This window comes from Mauremys mutica, chromosome 10, assembly GCF_020497125.1.
Source record: "Mauremys mutica isolate MM-2020 ecotype Southern chromosome 10, ASM2049712v1, whole genome shotgun sequence".
Taxonomy (NCBI): domain Eukaryota; kingdom Metazoa; phylum Chordata; order Testudines; family Geoemydidae; genus Mauremys; species Mauremys mutica.
In genome coordinates, this window is record NC_059081.1 from 29491298 (window position 1) to 29509806 (window position 18509).

Consider the following 18509-nt stretch of genomic DNA (forward strand, 5'->3'; position numbering starts at 1 on the left):
GAGTGAATTTAGGCACTGACAGGAATATGTGGCAGAGGAGCAGGGGGCTTGTGTATCCTCTGTGATACCTAAATCTGGCATTTAGGTGCCTACATCTGTGGTGTAGGCACCTAAGTCCCTTTGTGATTCCAGACCCTGGGTCCCAAACATGGGCTGTACGGTTGCCACCTTGTGAGGGTCCAATGGTGTAAGGTTCCATTAGGCTGCTCTCACCTGTACCAGGCAATCAACCTGGCTCAGAGAGGACTCGGAAATAATGAAGCACCATTATGTAACCTCCCTGCCTTGGCTGTGCCAGATTCTCTTTGGCTGCATCTAATGTTTTGTGCCCTTTTGTCCAATCCCACAAAACTACTGACCCCAACAAAGAGACCGACCAAAGCATTGGACACTTGCTTTTATTTACATTTTAAATGGTAAAGTAAGCACAATATTTTAAAAACAACTGCACAGTGCTCTATGTTCATGTCTATAAATTATCTGCCTCTTTATTTTTCCAGTATACTATCCCATTGTGAGAAAACTGTTCAATTTTAGACTTTTACGTGTGCGATTTTAAGGTTCCCTCCTCAGTGATTACATTTAGTAACTCCCTTTCGCTGTCTGAAAGCGCAGGCAATTTTTCCATAATAAAAACTGGATTAACATGTATCAGGAAGAGGCACCACCAGCTGTCACTTTGAAATCAGACTACTCTATCCTATGTTTGAGATAATGGATAAACCAATAAATGGCAAGCAGTTTTCTTGTATTTATCTAGTAAGTGGCTAATACAGGCTAGCATCTTCTATAATAAAGTGATATAAAAGGAAGGAGAAACAGGGTAAAGCTCTATTAGAATGAGATATGAACTCAGCAATATTGGCACATGAAAATACAGCATGGCAAATTGTATTATCCCATTTATTTTTCACCTGTTGCTGCCGTCTGGTTTGATTAGATCCAGAATTATATTTCATTTTCATGCACAACTCCCAAAGGTAGACAAGGATGGTTTTTAATTGGATCACATTTAAGGTTTTCTGAAACCCACTGCAGTTCCATCTCATCAAAGCCACTGATTTTTAAACTCTTACTTTTAGTGTTTGTAAACAAATTGAGTCTGAGTCTACACTAAAATGGTGCTTTGATGGTCAAAATAGCCGCACTACCCTACAAACAATAGGCAGTGCTCACATAAGAGTTATTGGATATATTATTTCCTTTGTAGAAACATTAATGAACACATTTTCCAACCACTATTTTTCTGCTTTACAGGATCTGATTCACTACCACAGTTTTCTGTTTTTACACCAGTTACACTGGGGTTACACTGGTGCAGAAATATAATGGTGTAGCATGGATCTCGTGGTGTGTGAATTTAGGGTATGTCTACACACCAATCAAGAGGTGTATATCTGAACATTCCTGAGCTAGTTTTGATCTAGATAGCTCACTACAAACAGCAATGAAGCCACAGCAGTGCAGGCAGCAGCACAAGTGAGTGACTTGAATGCAAGTCTGCTTGGCACCCTGTGCTACCACCCATGCTGCTGCAGCTTCAGTGCTAATTTTAGCACGCTAGCTAAATCCAAGCTGGCCCAAGCATGCTGCAATAACACCTCCCAATTGCTGCTTTGACAGTAACACAATTCTGGAATCACACCAGATGTCTGGTTTTATTTTATTTTTAATACTGTTAGGAAAAAACATACTTCAAAAAATATATAGTTTAAAAATTCCTAAAACTAGAACTTTATGGTTAAAATTCAAACATAAATAAATTAAAGATCACACAAACACAATTCATATTCCTGTTAATTTTGTCACCTGTTAATCATTTCATTACTTTGATCCAACATGACTAAATTCAGAAGTTATAAAGTTCAGACAATAGCCAAAAACATTGACCGCTGATGGAGAATAATGAAAAGGACAACAGGGATGTTCTGATTCTATACCACTTTTGCACTCTGCTCTTGAAACCAAACTTCTAAACAGGTGTAAAAGAATAAAAAAGGTTTTTGAGTCCTGCTACAACCTACAGACTAGCTCAACACCAATCATAAGCATCTTTGAACACATGGGAACACAAGTTGTCAAGGCCCATGAGCAATGCATAACTATGTTGGACATTGGGAACAGTATTCCTTGAGCCATTCAAAGAGCTAGATCCTGACTGACAATTATGGAATGAGGATGCCCTTTTACCAGCATTCCTCACTCCCCAATTCAATCATGCAGGGGGTCAGGCAAAATTGCCATCCCCAGCTCACCACTAACATTTAGCCAAGCTCTTCCTTTCATTCTGTGGATTCTTTTCCTCACTTTATAGTTTCCGTCCCACAGCCCCCACTTTCTGATGCCTGCACAACACGGATAAAACAACATCAGATGAAAACGGGTTTTTTTCCCCACCTTATTACAAAAGTGATGGTTAAAAAACAAACTTTTTTTCCTGTGTCCATGAAGTGTTTCACGCAGCTTTATAGAAGATCAGTCTAATTTTATAGTAGAATTGCAACATGCTATTTCAGTGCATTATTGTGTGACTCCATAGAAGTTTTAAGTGGAAATAAATTGCAGTGGCAGTCTTAGAATATTTGTAAAAGACTAAAAAGGGAAGAATGGAGGAGGCAGAAGCGGTGGAAACAGTAGGCCCCAAACTGCTAGAAGGTGAGTACCCTCTGCTCTCATTGCAGGAGGCATTCAGTTGCATTAAGTATCACTGCCCTGTCTAGTCAAAGTAGTTCAACATAAAAAAAATAAGAGCTGGTATACCATTTAACTATCTGACCATTTAACTATCTATTCCAGATCCTGCCTCCTACAGCGACCAGTAACTGTTTCAATATAAATACAGTAGCCAATTGCGTTCTGCTGTACGAGGGATATTTTTTCCTGATTCCCACCGTCAATCAGTTTATATCTTGAAGCATGAGATTTAATTACCATTATAATTACTTTAGCTTGTATAGCTACAAATTTTATTAGTGGCCATAAAATTATCCAAGCCCTTTTTTAAAATCCAGCCACTGTAGCTGACTTGATGACCCATTGTGGCAGTGAACTCTACAGGCTGGATATGCAAAGAAGCACTTCCTTTTATCTGTTCTAAATTGACTGCACTTTCATTTCAAATGCTTCTTTTTCCTCGTATTATGAGACAAGGTAAGAAAGGTGAGACTGAGCAGCTTTTACTTTGCCCTTCATAGCTGTAAATACCTCAGTCACATCTCCCAATAATGGAGAAAGAAAAAGGAAAAAGGTGAATAGGGGCACTAGACTGGGAGATCTAGGTTCAGTTCCCAGCGCAAGCACATCACAAAAATCTATCCTGTGCCTCAATCTGTAAAAGGGGCTAGTACTTCCTTTTATCAGAGAGGTCTTATGAGGACAGAGTCCATTAAGGATTGTGAGGCACTCAAAACACTACCATGTTGCTGGCCATATAAGCACATACATAGGTAGAAAATGTCATGCATTACTTTTTCCTGGAATTCTGGGTGCGGTAGGGAATCCTGATTGAGGATGTCACTGGCTCAGACTTAGGGAGTCCCTTATGCATTCTTCAGTCACCAGACTGTACTGCGTCACTCACAAAGAAAGCCTGGAATGGAGTTTTGAGTGGACTTTGGAGAGAGGTTTTTAATCTTCTCTCCAAATGGGGAGAAGGGAAAAATGGTATATTTTTCTTCACTTTGGTTTTCATGAAAGGGAAGGGAGGGAACTTGTCTCTGCTAGAGTCTCAAGAGACTTTTCCATAAGCTAAAAGCAGCTTTTACTAGGGAAAGGGAAAACAAGTGAAAACAATACTTGTTGGTCATAGGAGAGGGGGAGCTAAAGGTCAAAGGGTAAATTCCACTTGCAACATGCAACATATTTTCGTGGGCTGAATCAATACCCTGATGATCAGCAGGATTTAGATTAAAGAGGGGGGATTTGGACAGAGAGCGAGCAAGCTCATGTAGGTGTGGAAGAAAAACTAGCTGGAAATACTGCAAAGAACCATTCCTCAATGAGTAATGAAAATGTTCTACATTACCTCATTTTCTTTTGGTTCATAGTTTTTGTTGTTCTCTCTTGGAAAAGGCAGCTTCCCAAAGTTTTGTCTTTGTTTGGTTGAGCGTGTGGGAAGGGAATCAGGGTGTGATGAAGTGGAGGCCTGTGAAAGGGATTGTTTATTATATTTCTCCTTATTGTTTAGGAGAAATGTTTTAAAAAAAACACAGAAAAGCATAGAGGAGAAGGAAAAGAATGGAAATGTTGTGAAGAAAATCCAGTTAATATTCTTTACACTTCTATAGCATCTTTCATCCAAAGCCCGCAAAGTGCTTCATAAATGCTAATTAAGCCCAACCACACCCTTTATACCTGTTTCAGAAATGGGTAAAAGCTGAGGCAACAAAAGGTTAAATGACTTTCCAAAGCTTACGTAGAGGCAGAGCTGAGAACAGGCATAGGAGCCCTAACACTAAGTTCCTTACTCTATGCTTTTGACCATACTGCTTCCTAAACAAGGGTAAATTCAGGTTAAAGAGGAAAGCTACTACAGTATTATTTAATTCAGTCCCTCCCAAATTTAACTTTCCTCTCCAAGCATACTTCTGAAAAACTTTAAGAGTATTAAAAATACTGCATCTGACGAAGTGGGTATTCACCCACGAAAGCTCCTGCTCCAAAACGTCTGTTAGTCTATAAGGTGCCACAGGATTCTTTGCTGCTTTTACAGATCCAGACTAACACGGCTACCCCTCTGATACTTAAAAATAAGAGATAGTAATCAGTAAATATTCACCAAATATATTTAGAGAATGGCACTGTCTACTCCATCCTGTTGTATCTCTGCATCTTTATATTTGTATAGAAAACAAAAATACAGACTATTAAAAATAGTTAAACCATACACTTTTTCATGGGGCAATATGCTGACACAAAAGGCTAAGCTTGAAAGGTAATGCAAAAGACATGACTCCTAGCCAAAGTGAGCATAACTGAGAAGCAGGCCATTTGTTTAGATGCCTAAATATGGATTCAGGCACCTAATACCAGATAGTCAAGTTTGACAGTTTTGGCTTTTGTGAATCTGAAGGGCAAGAGGCACTATTGCTTATTTTCCTCTTCTCCGTCACACATTTGTGATAGGATCTTACAACCATTTTAGCCATGACCCCTATTAAACACTGAGCCAAACACAACTTCTACATTCAATTTTAGCCTAATAGTATTGTTGATAAATGTCAAACTCCCCAAAAAACAACAAAATTGTATGAAAAGATGGGTAATTTACATAAAATGGACAACAATATCTAAATAAATTATTTAGTTGGGGGAAGGTGTTGAAATCATCTCATTTTGCTGTGAAGCTTTTGTCTGAAGCAAAAACATGCCCAGCAGTACGTCTTTGACTTTGTCCCTGTGCAGTGGATAGCCTACATTCAGACAGTGTTTGACAAAGTTCCACATCAGAGATTAAGGTCTTTGTACAGAGATTGAGGTCTAAAGAAAGGAAGGAAGCGGAATGGACATAAATATAACACAAAATGGATTGAACATCGGGTAAAGGGCAGATGGGGGATACAGTCATAAATAAAAAACTTTTCATGTTGAGGAGAAGTGGAGGGAAGTTATTGGATCAGCAAGAGGTTTCCATACATATGTCATTTAAGGCAAATTTTATAAAAGAAATGAAAGGAAAATCTGATTTTTCTTGCATTAGTGTAAATCAAGAGTAACTCTATTGAATTCTATGTAGTTACGCCACTGTGAAACTGATGTGAGGTGAATCTGGCCCACTTTCTGCAACTATAACTCAGGTGAAAAAAACTAAGGGCTTGTCTACACAGAGACTTAACACCCAGCAAGACAGGGTATAAATCTACAGTCCTCTAGCCTGACATTCACTAAGTGGCCACATGGCCTCTGCTACCATTCACTAAATGTTCTAAATTACTGCCTGCCTGCCTATCTGGTCCAGACTCTGTTTACTGTAGACCACAGACTCTGGCTGCTGACTCTGGTTTGTCCTCAACTTTGCTATTTGCTTACATGACCCTGACTTCCTGGTATCCTGACCCAGCTTGACCCCAACTCTGCTATCTGCCTGCAACTTGGTGCCTGACCTTGACTTCCTGGCATTCTGACACATTACTCATCTCCTGACCACAACTTAGCAGCTAACCAGTGCACATAGGCCTCCCATGGCCAGGCCCTGACAGTTAGCTTCCTGAAGCTCTCCCCTATAAGAGCAGCCCCAGAGATATGTTGACAGGGCCTTCCCTAAATGGATAGTGATGTGCAGTACTGAAGGGCTCTGTGGAAGTGATGCTATAGGCTTAGGCTGTACTACCTTTTTCCAGAAGATTCCTTACTGGTGCCAGGGAGATGATGGGTGTAACAAACTTCTCTCTGACTCTCCTCCTCCCCTGACCCTCCATAGGTAAGGAGAAGGCCTTTGTCTGCAGCCATATCGTAAGACCTAAAGCCTAAGGCCTTCGTCTGCAACCAGCTGAAAAGAGCAGCCGAGCAGCAGCCATTAGCTAAGAAGCAGGAAGTCACATCCTCACATTCCATCTAAATTACATTAAAACAATGTAATATCAGGCTGCTAAGAAGGAGACCCTGTCCCAATAACACCCACTATCACCAGATAAAGAAACAGATCTTTACATGGTTAAAGAAGACTCTGACAGCATTCTGTCTGTCAAGAAATCACTTATCAATAGTTGTGGTTGTGAAATCCTCATTTCTTTATTGTTAAGAACATAAGAACGGCCATACCACGTCAGACCAAAGGTCCATCTAGCCTAGTATCTGTCTACCAACAGTGGCCAATGTCAGGTACCCCAGAGGGAGTGAACCTAACAGGCAATGATCAAGTGATCTCTCTCCTGCCATCCATCTCCATCCTCTGATGAACAGAGGCTAGGGACACCATTCTTACCCATCCTGGCTAATAGCCATTAATGGACTTCACCACCATGAATTTATCCAGTTCTCTTTTAAACGCTGTTATAGTCCTAGCCTTCACAATCTCCTCAGGTAAGGAGTTCCACAAGTTGACTGTGCCCTGCGTGAAGAATAACTTCCTTGTATTTGTTTTAAACCTGCTGCCTATTAATTTTGTTTGGTGACCCCTAGTTCTTGTATTATGGGAATAAGTAAAGAACTTTTCCTTATCCACTTTCTCCACATCACTCATGATTTTATATACCTCTATCATATCCCCCCTTAGTCTCCTGTTTTCCAAGCTGAAGAGTCCTAGCTTCTTTAATCTTTCCTCATATGGGACCCTCTCCAAACCCCTAATCATTTTAGTTGCCCTTTTCTGAACCTTTTCTAGTGCTAGAATATCTTTTTTGAGGTGAGGAGACCACATCTGTACACAGTATTCAAGATGTGGGCGTACCATGGATTTATATAAGGGCAATAATATATTCTCAGTCTTATTCTCTATCCCCTTTTTAATGATTCCTAACATCCTGTTTGCTTTTTTGACCGCCTCTGCACACTGCGTGGACATCTTCAGAGAACTATCCACGATGACTCCAAGATCTTTTTCTTGACTCGTTGTAGCTAAATTAGCCCCCATCATATTGTATGTATAGTTGGGGTTATTTTTTCCAATGTGCATTACTTTACATTTATTCACATTAAATTTCAATTGCCATTTTGTTGCCCAATCACTTAGTTTTGTGAGATCTTTTTGAAGTTCTTCATAATCTGCTTTGGTCTTAACTATCTTGTGTAGTTTAGTATCATCTGCAAACTTTGCCACCTCACTGTTTACCCCTTTCTCCAGATCATTTATGAATAAATTGAATAGGATTGGTCCTAGGACTGACCCTTGGGGAACACCACTAGTTACCCCTCTCCATTTTGAGAATTTACCATTAATTCCTACCCTTTGTTCGCTGTCTTTTAACCAGTTCTCAAACCAGTTTGTCATTATGGTCCCCACTTCCCTATTGTTTATCTGTATGGTCTCTGTCTGGTTCTTTAATTGTTTCTGTTTCTAGGTGTAAATTAAGGTGGTGGGGTAGGATTGGTTAGAGAATTTTGTTATACAATGTTAGGATTGGTTAGTAAAATTTTAGTATAATGATTGGTTATGGTACAGCTAAAAAGGACTCGAATTTCACTATATAAACTGGGGTCCAAAAGGAAGTTCTTTGGGAACCAACTCCAGGACACAGCCCCAAGATCAGAACTTCCAGACCTCAACACTTTGCCAATGACACTGTGCAGAAACTGGACAGTTTGTCTGTCTTATTGGGAGTGGTGAGCATGTGCAGTCTGTTTTTGGTGATTGGTAAAGGTGGGTGCCCCTACAGTGTGTGAGTAACAGAGAATTTTGTGCGGGTAACACACAATCCTACATATGGCCATTGTGAAGCTGACCTTGAATTCAGTAGAGGAATTAAGAAATAGTCTGAATTTACGCTATAGGCCTTCAAATTCATTTAGACTGGAACAAGTGCAGAGAAGGGCTGCTAAGATGATCAGAGGAACTACCTTACTAAGGAGCTTACTCTCTATAAATACACGAGAAGGACAAATACCAGAGAGGGAGAGGAGTTATTTAAGGCCTGATCTACACTGTGGGGGAGATCGATCTAAGTTATGCAACTTCAGCTACGTAAATAACATAGCTGAAGTAAATGTACTTAGATCTACTTACCGCAATGTCTTCACTGCGGTAAATCGATGGCTGACCCTCTCCCATTGACTCCGCCTGCGCCTCTCGTCCTGGTGGAGTACCGGGGTCAATGGGAGAGCAGTCGGCAGTCGATCTATCGCATCTAGACTAGATTAGACGCGATAAATTGACCCCCACTGGATCAATCGCTGCCTATCGATCCAGCAGGTAATGTAGACAAGCCCTAAGATAAGGGCCAATGTTGGCAAAAGAACAAATAGATATAAACTGGCCATCAACAAGACTAGGCTTGAAATTAGACTGAGGTTTCTAAGCATCAGAGGAGTGAAGCCTTCCAAGCGGAGTGTTGGGGGCGGGGCTTGATAAGTTTAGGGGCGGTGGGTATGATGAGATTGCCTACAGTGGAATGTGGCCCATCTGCAACTGCTGGTAGCAAGCTAGGAGTAAGGTTCTGTGGCCTGCAGTGTGCAGGAGTCAGACTAGATCAGGGGTTCTCAAACCGGGGGTCGGGACCCCTCAGGGGGTCATGAGGTTATTACATGGGGGGGTCACGAGCTGTCAGCCTCCACCCCAAACCCTGCTTTGCTTCCAGCATTTATAATAGTGTTAAATACATAAAAACGTGTTTTAAATTTATAAGGGGGGGGTCACACTCAGAGGCTTGCTATATGAAAGGGGTCACCAGTACAAAAGTTTGAGAATCACTGGACTAGATCAGGGGTCGGCAACCTCTGGCACCCGGCTCACCAGGGTAAGCACCCTGGCGGGGTGGGCCACTGTTTACCTGCCACGTCAGCAGGTTCGGCCAATTGCGGCTCCCACTGGCGCTATCCCAGGCCAATGAAGGCGGCGGGAAGCGGCACAGGCGAGGAATGTGCTGGCCGACGCGACAGGTAAACAACCTGGCCCAGCCCACCAGGGTGTTTACCCTGGCGAGCTGCGTGCCAGAGGTTGCTGACCTCTGGACTAGATGGTCATGATGATCCCTTCTGCCTTAAAAGGTCTGTGAGTCTGTGTCAATGGATTTACCCAGTGTTAAACTGTTCCAGGTATAATCACATAGAGTCAAACATCATTAAGCTTCTCAGCTCCTGATCCAATCAAAACTGCAGAAACAGAAGATGTATGCACTCTCTCTGCAGAGAAGCAGCAGGCCCAAAAAGCCCAGCTCTACTTCCACTGAATTCAGTGTGAGTTTTGCCACTGAATTTGATGAGGGCAAGCATCAGACACAGCCATGATGGGCAGCTAGCGTACAGCACTGTCATCAGCATAAGCCTATTCAGAACTCAACAAAAGCCAAACTGATAAATACTGTGGGGCTTGCCAATTTAAAACAAATGCAGAAAAGTGTTTTTACTGGTTTGGTTCTAGGAACGAGAAGACTGGGATGTTAGAACATAATGCAAAATTAAAAATGAAATATAGGAGTAACATTAAAAAGCATAAAATTACGGGGTGGGTTCTGTGTTGTATACAGTTTTCTGAGATGGAGATGCTGACAATTAGATTTGCTGAGAGTCTAGCTAAGAAAATGCACATTAGTTTTACTAGCAGAAAAGTAAAGGTATAGATTCAGCTTTGACATATTGTGCAACCTTGATCAGAATGAGAAAAAGTGGCACATTTTTTTCTGATGCATTTATTTAAAACACAATAGGAACCACATAGTGGACTACTTGCATGCCAAGTATCCTTTTTCTAAATCAAAGCTTTTTCTTCAGGCACTGGGGCTGTTTGCTTTCTCCTATGTTTGCTTCCTCCTATGGTGATCTGTGATCAATCTAAAAAACTCTGAAACAGTAAATATGCAATGTTCTTTAAAAATAAACAAACACTTTTAAACATGACCAGTCTCTTAAATACACTATAGATCATTATAATGAAGACATGAATCTTTTACCAATATGCACAGCATAACCAAGATTTGAATGTGACTGGGGATGGAGGAATCCCCTACAAGTATATTGCCTCTGTATATTTTTTCACTTGCTTTTTTTATACATATGGGCTAATTATCAGAAGAATGTTCCATCTGATTTTCCTGTTTTACGAAAATTATCATCTTCAAGAATTGTTTAAATGTTTCTAGTTTTGCATCAATGATTAATGAACATACTCTGCCTGGATTCCTCTTCCCTGTTAATTGTTTTAAACAAGTGGATGCTAATATAAGCAATAAGGTTTTATTAATGTCCCAATCAAATATATTGAAGCACATATGTGTTAAATACAAGAGTGTTAAAGAGGTGATCTTTCTTAACAGAACATTAGGTTTTAAACGTTGATCCTTGTTTGTTAATCTGGTTTCTCAAGGAATTCTGTAAAATTATTTGCATTTGTTTAGATTTTATGTAATAAAACAGCTTCTTTTGTTAACATATTCACATACTGTATGCATTACTTACACAGCGAGACTACAGCTCTCCAACAGCAGTGCTTGGAGAGGGGAATATGTTCATCTAATTTGACAAATGTTTTGTTTAACTACAGCTTGGGGTTTTTTTTATGATGCTTTAAAAATAAAATTTGTACTTATGCCAAGCCTTAGAAAAACCCCACCTCGGCCTGAATACTTTCAAGGATGCAATGAACAGACAAAAATCAGACGAAATTGAAAATGTCAGTGAAAATGTTTTCCACTCCCTACCTCTTGACGGTGAAATATTATTGTAAGAGGAGTTTTAACTATAACAAGAAGTGAACATGAATTATATCTACATGGAACTACAGTTGCATGAACTCAGAGACACCCCACGAATATTGAGTTTAGCAGATCATATTAAAGCTTGGCAAGCCCACCAGGCTTTTAATATTATCAGATTAAGCTTCTCTCTCTCATGCTCTCCCTGAGAAAATGGTAATAAAAATAATACTTTGCACTTCTATGGTGTCTTTCATCTGAAGATCTCAAAGTGCTTCACAAATATTGAATAATTAAGCCTTAAAACACCCTGTGAGCTAGGTAAGGAATATGCAGGGAACTGCAGGACAGTAACTTTTGCATTACACACAGTAACAGTTTAGGACAGGACGCAAAGAGGCAAGCCATCTCCAGTTGAAAACACAGGAACAGCTTAAATAGGTGGAAAGCATTTGCTTGAGTTAGAATTTTGCCATAGATTTTAATATCCCTATTCTTATGGAAAGTGCTTGTTTTATGGTCTGGACTTCAGTTTTCCATGTCATCCAAAAGACAGCATCTCCATCAGGGCAGTATATTATAGCACCATCTTGGGGCAGCATGGATTCAGAGAGAAGAGTACCAGTTACTGAAACAAAAGCAGCACTTCTTGCACCATCCAAGTTTTGCTTGGAGGTCTGCCATTCAACTACCAACCCAGTCCAGGCCAACCTTCTTAGGTTGAGAGAATTAAGGGATTAGCAGCATGACTATAGGTTGAGAATAATCATTTCTCAGGTATGCTAAGGCCTTCATGGCCAATAATGCTACCAAGCGCTCATTTGTCTTCAGAAATTAAGACTACCATCCACCAAGCACAAGACCCTTTCAGTATGTATCTTGTATTTGCTATATTCATCATGTCTCTTCTGCTACTATCAAAGCCAAACTTTTGAAGAAGTAGAGGCTGATAATTGAGTCCTGCAAATGGAAGGCAGATAGTGGCCACCATAAGGGGACTTTTGCCATAACATTCTGGTAAAGCAGCCACTGCAAATAGCTGAGCTAGGAAAAACATTTCTGTCCTAAGAAGAGAGAGTAGATTGGGGATACCCATGAACAACAGGCTGGACCAGACCACAGCCCTCATGAGAGGAGCCAGACTAGACCGGGAGCATAGGAAGAGTGAGTTCTTGGGGAGAACAGCAGGAGTCAACTACAGGATAACTTGGTTGGGGATCTTTGAGGTAAGAGACATAACACTGAGACCTTGTATTTGAGAATCTGGCAGAGTTAGTGAGACACTAACTCAGGTAACATCTCCCCATGGACCTGGTAAACTGGGAATTGTTATATTTCTGTAATTGTTTCCTTAATGTTGCTTAAAGAATAAAATGGATTGCTCAGTCATTAACTGTATGATGTGGCTCCAGGAATTCTTGCTCTAATGTAAAATTGTCCTTAAGCCTAACTACATGTGTAAATGACAGATTTGAACAAAAAAGATGGATACACTTGTTTGTACACATTTTTGTAACCTTTCACAACCAGATCCTCAGCTGGTGTAAGTCAATGAAGCTGTGCTAATTGCTTCATTGCTGTGCTTAGCTAAGCTAAGAATCTGGCCCTCTGTATTTAATAGTTTGCTAAATCAATATTTTTAAACATCATGACAAACTACAATTCAACTGTACTGTACTGGTTTCTATAAAATGTAGGATCTGTGCTATTTAAATTTTCATGTCAAAATATGGAATGTACTTTCACCTCTGTATTAGCAGCTGGCATAATGTGTGTAAGAGACCCTCTGGGTCCTTACATCTATTCAGAAATGTCCCTTTGATTTCTTATCTAACTGGAAGGAGCACAGTTGAAAACAGCCCTACTACCCTCTTCTTTCTCATGAGTCTTCCTTTTTGTTTTAATACTAAGACTTTTGAATTCATATACTTTTGATTTCATATAATTTTGAAGAAAACTTGCACCAGATGACATGCCCACACCAGCATTAATAAAAGTCTCCTGTTTAGTGTTGGTCATCACAATACAGTAATGCTATCCTTCTTGTATATGCTTAATCTCTTACTATTGTTTAAGGATACCTGGTCTACCTTAAGAACATATTTTAAACCTTTTAGAAATTGTGAAAGTGGACATAGAGATGGTTACATACTAATGTGTCTTGGGTTTCATGCACTGTCATGGTCCCTATTCAATTAGACATTACTTTAGAAGCCAGCTTGCAGTTTCTTCTTTGCACACCCTGAAGGAGCAATATTTGATAAAGTGAAATGGCTACTGTATGTCTTCAGAAATGTTACATAAAATACATTGCATATTATATTTTTACCAGATGTAATTTAATATATTGTGCGACTGTAAGGTATTAATAAAATCTATGCTTCTTATAATTTATTTCATTACATTACAATTCCACATGCATTTTGTTTACAAACTCCTGACCACCACCTTACATCTCGACTGGCCCAAATGCATGTGGGACTTTGTTTCTTACCTAACCTTATAACTCAATCTCTTGCCCTATACCTCACAGCCACTATGCATGTTCTCAATTTAAAGAACCCAGCTGACTTCTCACCCATCCCCAGAACCTCCCAACTACCACTAAACTCTTACACAACTGCATGCCCCAGCTTTCCCCAGACTATTTTGTACATCATTCCCTTCACCATCACCTCCCAAAATCTAAACTGTAGTCCTTTCTCCCTAATCTATAGTTAAATCTCAGTTTCTTTGCCATTTTGCCACAATAAAGTTCCAGAAACACAAAGCTGTTTGTAATCCATGAAGTCCTTATTCCACTATTCTTGTTCCTTTTTTTTCCACCTCAATGAATTTCAAATACACCCGATCACCTAGAAACCCTTTTAGTCCTTTTCCAACCTAAAATATCCTCCTCCCTCCTAAACGGATCTCAACATACTTAGCAGGATATTCCAGATTTTGTAGGAGAATTCAGGAACTTTACTAATTTATTAGAGTCTACTCCTATACACTTCTAACTGGATTTTCAGAAGTGCTGAGTATTTGCAGCTAACTTCAGCAATAAAACTTTATTGATGACCATCAAGAACTGCATACTATTAGGAAAAGCAGACCAACTTCAACAAGAAGAGTCATACATTTTGGAGGTTTGGTTAAATTGTGTTCTCAAACTGGTATAAACAGGAGTAACTATAAATGACATTGCTCCACTAAGTGAGAAACTGTGAAATATTTAAAACCCTGAAAACAAGCCCCAGATTGTTAGGGACATCTGAAAGGACTAAAAACAGTAGTTTTCTACTGGGCTATGAAGGGGCATGTGTAAATACTTTTGATTTCATTTTTAACAGGTCACATCAGGAAGTTGTATTCCTGAGAGGGCCAATCAGACATTACTGTGTATAGTACACAGTGTGACATTCTTTGTGCAATGTGCAAGTCCTAAATTGTTTTCTGTTTGTATGGAAGTATGATTTCAGCTTTTGAGCCTGAAGAATATTATTCTATCTAGATTACAGCCCTGCTTTACTTTAGGATCAAAAGGCATTTGTGTCTGTTAAAACAAGAATGAAATTGATGGGACTGGATTTTTTTGTTGCTCTATCTTGCTGCACTGAGAGTTCACTTTGGAGACCATACATATTTTTTCTGTCTCTCTCCTTCAACAAATACCACAATGTTTATGGAAAATAAGAGGTGGACATTTTCTGAGAGGCAGAAAAAAATAGCCAGAGAGGACTGATGCTCAGCAGACTAATCTTCTAACTATAAGATCTGAAATACATCATTTCAGGGTTCATTTTTAAAACACTGCCATGGATATTTTTCAGTACATTATAGGGATTAATGTTTAACAGAAGTATCAAGACTATTGTTGTATCCCAACTGCACTAAATTTGCCATGTGAGGGCTATGCACTGAAATGATATCCATGCATAATGTAAACCGATAAGAGGAGGAAGCACAGGAAACACTGTATAAAATTTATTTGCATAAAAATCAGATGGTTGGGTTGAAATGTTCTAACAATAGGTATATCTGCGCCTGCAAACAGGGTTGGAGTTAACTGGCAAATATATAGGGGCCAAATGCAGACATGGCGTCAGAATGCACAATATTACCATCAGGTCTAAATTTGGCCTTTAGATAAGAGAGCATTATAGTGTATCCTGGCTTCATCCGATTTGGGGGACAAATGGTTTACTCTACCCTGATGTTGTTTTTTTAAACTTTTCTTCTCATCATTGAATAGAACATGCATATATCTCTTCATTATTTGAACTCTTGGATATCCCACTGTAACGTAATATCTGTGTCAGGAATGACATCCCTTGGTTATCCTGCAGGGTCCTTCATCAAGGTGGAATTCCTTAATTCCAGAAGAATGGGATCTATCCCCAAAATGTTGGGAATGTGCTATTCTTTGAGAAGGGGTTCCATTTTGTTAGGATTCTGGAAATGGTTTAGTGAGTTTGGGATTGGATTCTGAAAAAATGTCTACCTACTATTTGACTATTGTTCCATTCTGTGGGAGCGATCTAGAAATTCAGTGCCGAATATTGTTCAGTTCCCAAAGGCCATAAAAGGCACAGCTACAATTACTAGCCTTCTTCCCTTTTTCTGGTTTTCAGTTCATTACCTGTAATATGAATGGAGGTGTGAGTAAAAACAAGGGCCCTTCTTTACCCTCATAGGGACACTCTGAAGCAGAGGAAGGCAAATCAATAAAGAAAATGTAAGACATCTTAAAATATTTTTTCCATATTATTCTATAGGATGCATCACATCTTGTACCATTCTTGAGTATTTAACTCTGGTTAGCAACTTAACATTGATGGACAAAGGACCTTCAATACGGTGGGGGGAGGGGGAGAAATCCATGTTCACATATATTACATAAAATGACAGAAGTCAATTAAAATGCACCAAAACCAGCAGATCTCCCACTTCAATGTCTGATTTTGTTCCCTTTACTTACACTGAGTAGTGCCTTAGTCTGATAGTGGGCCTATGGAAATTAATAGGAATATTTGCATACTACTCAGTATGAGTGAATAAGGATGACAGAATTGGATCCACCATGTGTGGACATTATCACTTTAATAAGATAAAGCTAAAGTCACCTAAATCAGTACTTAATTATGACACACTTACTCAGATTGGGTAGTACCTAGTTCTGCAGATAATCCATCTGAAGAAAATGAGACATCTAGTGGAGTATACTAATACTCAATCTGTGCAAGAGTTGAGATCTGGCTCTTAACTATTTAGATTCCAATGTTTCCCGATGATCAATATTGAGCTTTAAACTGCAGTATTAAGGGCCCTATTCGGATACCCTTATTCTTACTCCACAAATAGAGTCATAGATTTTAAGGTCAGAAGGGACCATTCTGATCATCTAGTCTGACCTCCTGCACAACGCGGGCCACAGAATCTCACCCACCCAGTCCTGTAATAAACCCCTAATCTATGGCTGAGCTACTGAAGTCCTCAAATCATGGTTTAAAGACTTCAAGGTGCAGAGAATCCTCTAGCATGTGACCCCGGCCCATGCTAGAGAGGAAGGTGAAAAACCCCCATGGCCTCTGCCAATCTGCCCTGGAGGAAAATTCCTTCCCGACCCCAAATATGGCGATCAGCTAAACCCTGAGCATGTGGGCAAGACTCACCAGCCAGGAAAGAATTCTCTGTAATAACTCAGATCCCTCAGATCAGTCAAAGATCAATTAATTGCCTAAATTAGGCTATCCCTTCACCATCCCCTCCATAAACTTATCAAGCTTAGTTCCATTTACTTCAATGGGACCACTCAGGAAGTGAGAAAGCACATTCTGCCCAAGTAAAGGTATCAGAGTCTGGCCTTAAATTCTAGATTTTAAAAACATTCAGAAGTAATCTATTATTTATTTACTTACCAGTATCTTTCAATCAGTACATTTCTATATTAATACTCTTCTCTACTTTGTTGCTAGTAGCTTTGTACTTTATACCTTGGGAATGAAAAACAAATTCCTCAAAATTCAGATCTCATTGGTTATAAGGGCTGAATGCTCTTCTAGGGTTGTGAGTGCCTTCCACTCTATTGAACTCACAAGAGAGTTGAGGACACTCAACATCACATAGGATCAGTCCCTAATATGGTACATATTACCTTAAATAATTAAAATGTAGTCACCTTAGCAAAATGCCTGGGAAGAGATCTCTAAATGTCTTTATCCTAGAACTAGTTTATTTAAAACAATGAAGTAATAACTTAGAGAACTACATCAAAAATAGTATGTTTGTTTAATCAGAGACATTTTTCTCTTGAAAAACCCTCTATTAAAGCCACTTTGCTTTGTTAACTTTCATAGCATGTATCCTCACTATAGCCTTCAACACCTGAAAAATTAGTGGAAGAATTTGACTGATTATAGAGGCTGTTTTCCTTGTTCCACTGCTTGTTCTGAAAGGGATACTCAGCAGAACTTGCATTTTTTTCTTTCATTTTGTGCTGTCTGCATGAGTAATTACCTCCCTGATTTCTGAGATGCAATTGAGTAGCTTCTACATTAGAAAAATCCAAAGATTGATAGAGCCATCTCTCCTAAAGGATTAGTTTGCTGCTGTAATTCCACTGAGTAGGTCATTCAAATAGCAAAATGCTACAAAGTTTAATTTCTCCTGTTTGTAAAACCCAGGTATTATTACCTATTTAAAGGAACCTGAAAAGGGCTGGTTATCCTTTTGAAGGGATTGGGTAAGGGGCTGACCCACATTTATGGAACATATAAACCTAGTAGCTAGCTATATCCAATGCAAATGAGTGAAGACAAGGAGACTTGAGTATGTAAAGAGTTTGAGAACTGGTTCATCCTTTTATGAATTCATGTGGAAGTTTCTCTTATGACTTAAAGGGCAAGTTTAGTTGTCTTGATAACTTCAAAGTGTCGAGGGAATTGAGGCAAACCCTTCCATGAGTTTTAAGTACCTGTCACACCTTATGATTTTGTCTAATGATAGAGAATTGTCCCAGTGTTAAAATAGATGGATAAAGAAGATTTCTGTGGGAGAGCCTTTTAATGAGTTTTCACACATTTAGATGATCAACCATGCTCAATGCAGCATTGGCATGGGCACATGTGTTTTAAAGCCAGAATTAATCAATCAGTCTGTTGGTCCCATGTATCAGGTAGGTATCTGACACATACACCACTGATGTTACAAAAACCATTATACATAAAATAATCTGCGGCTTAC

The 18509-nt window shown here is 39.5% G+C and overlaps 1 long non-coding RNA gene across 2 annotated transcripts in view; it reads right to left on the reverse strand.

Moving 5' to 3' along the window:
- LOC123378864 overlaps positions 1-18509 on the reverse strand; it is a 369979-nt gene that overhangs the window by 188662 nt on the left and 162808 nt on the right. For both annotated transcript variants that reach the window (XR_006582769.1, XR_006582770.1), the window contains exon 4: positions 4025-4144. This is a non-coding gene — a long non-coding RNA (uncharacterized LOC123378864). The remainder of the gene's footprint in view (positions 1-4024; positions 4145-18509) is intronic.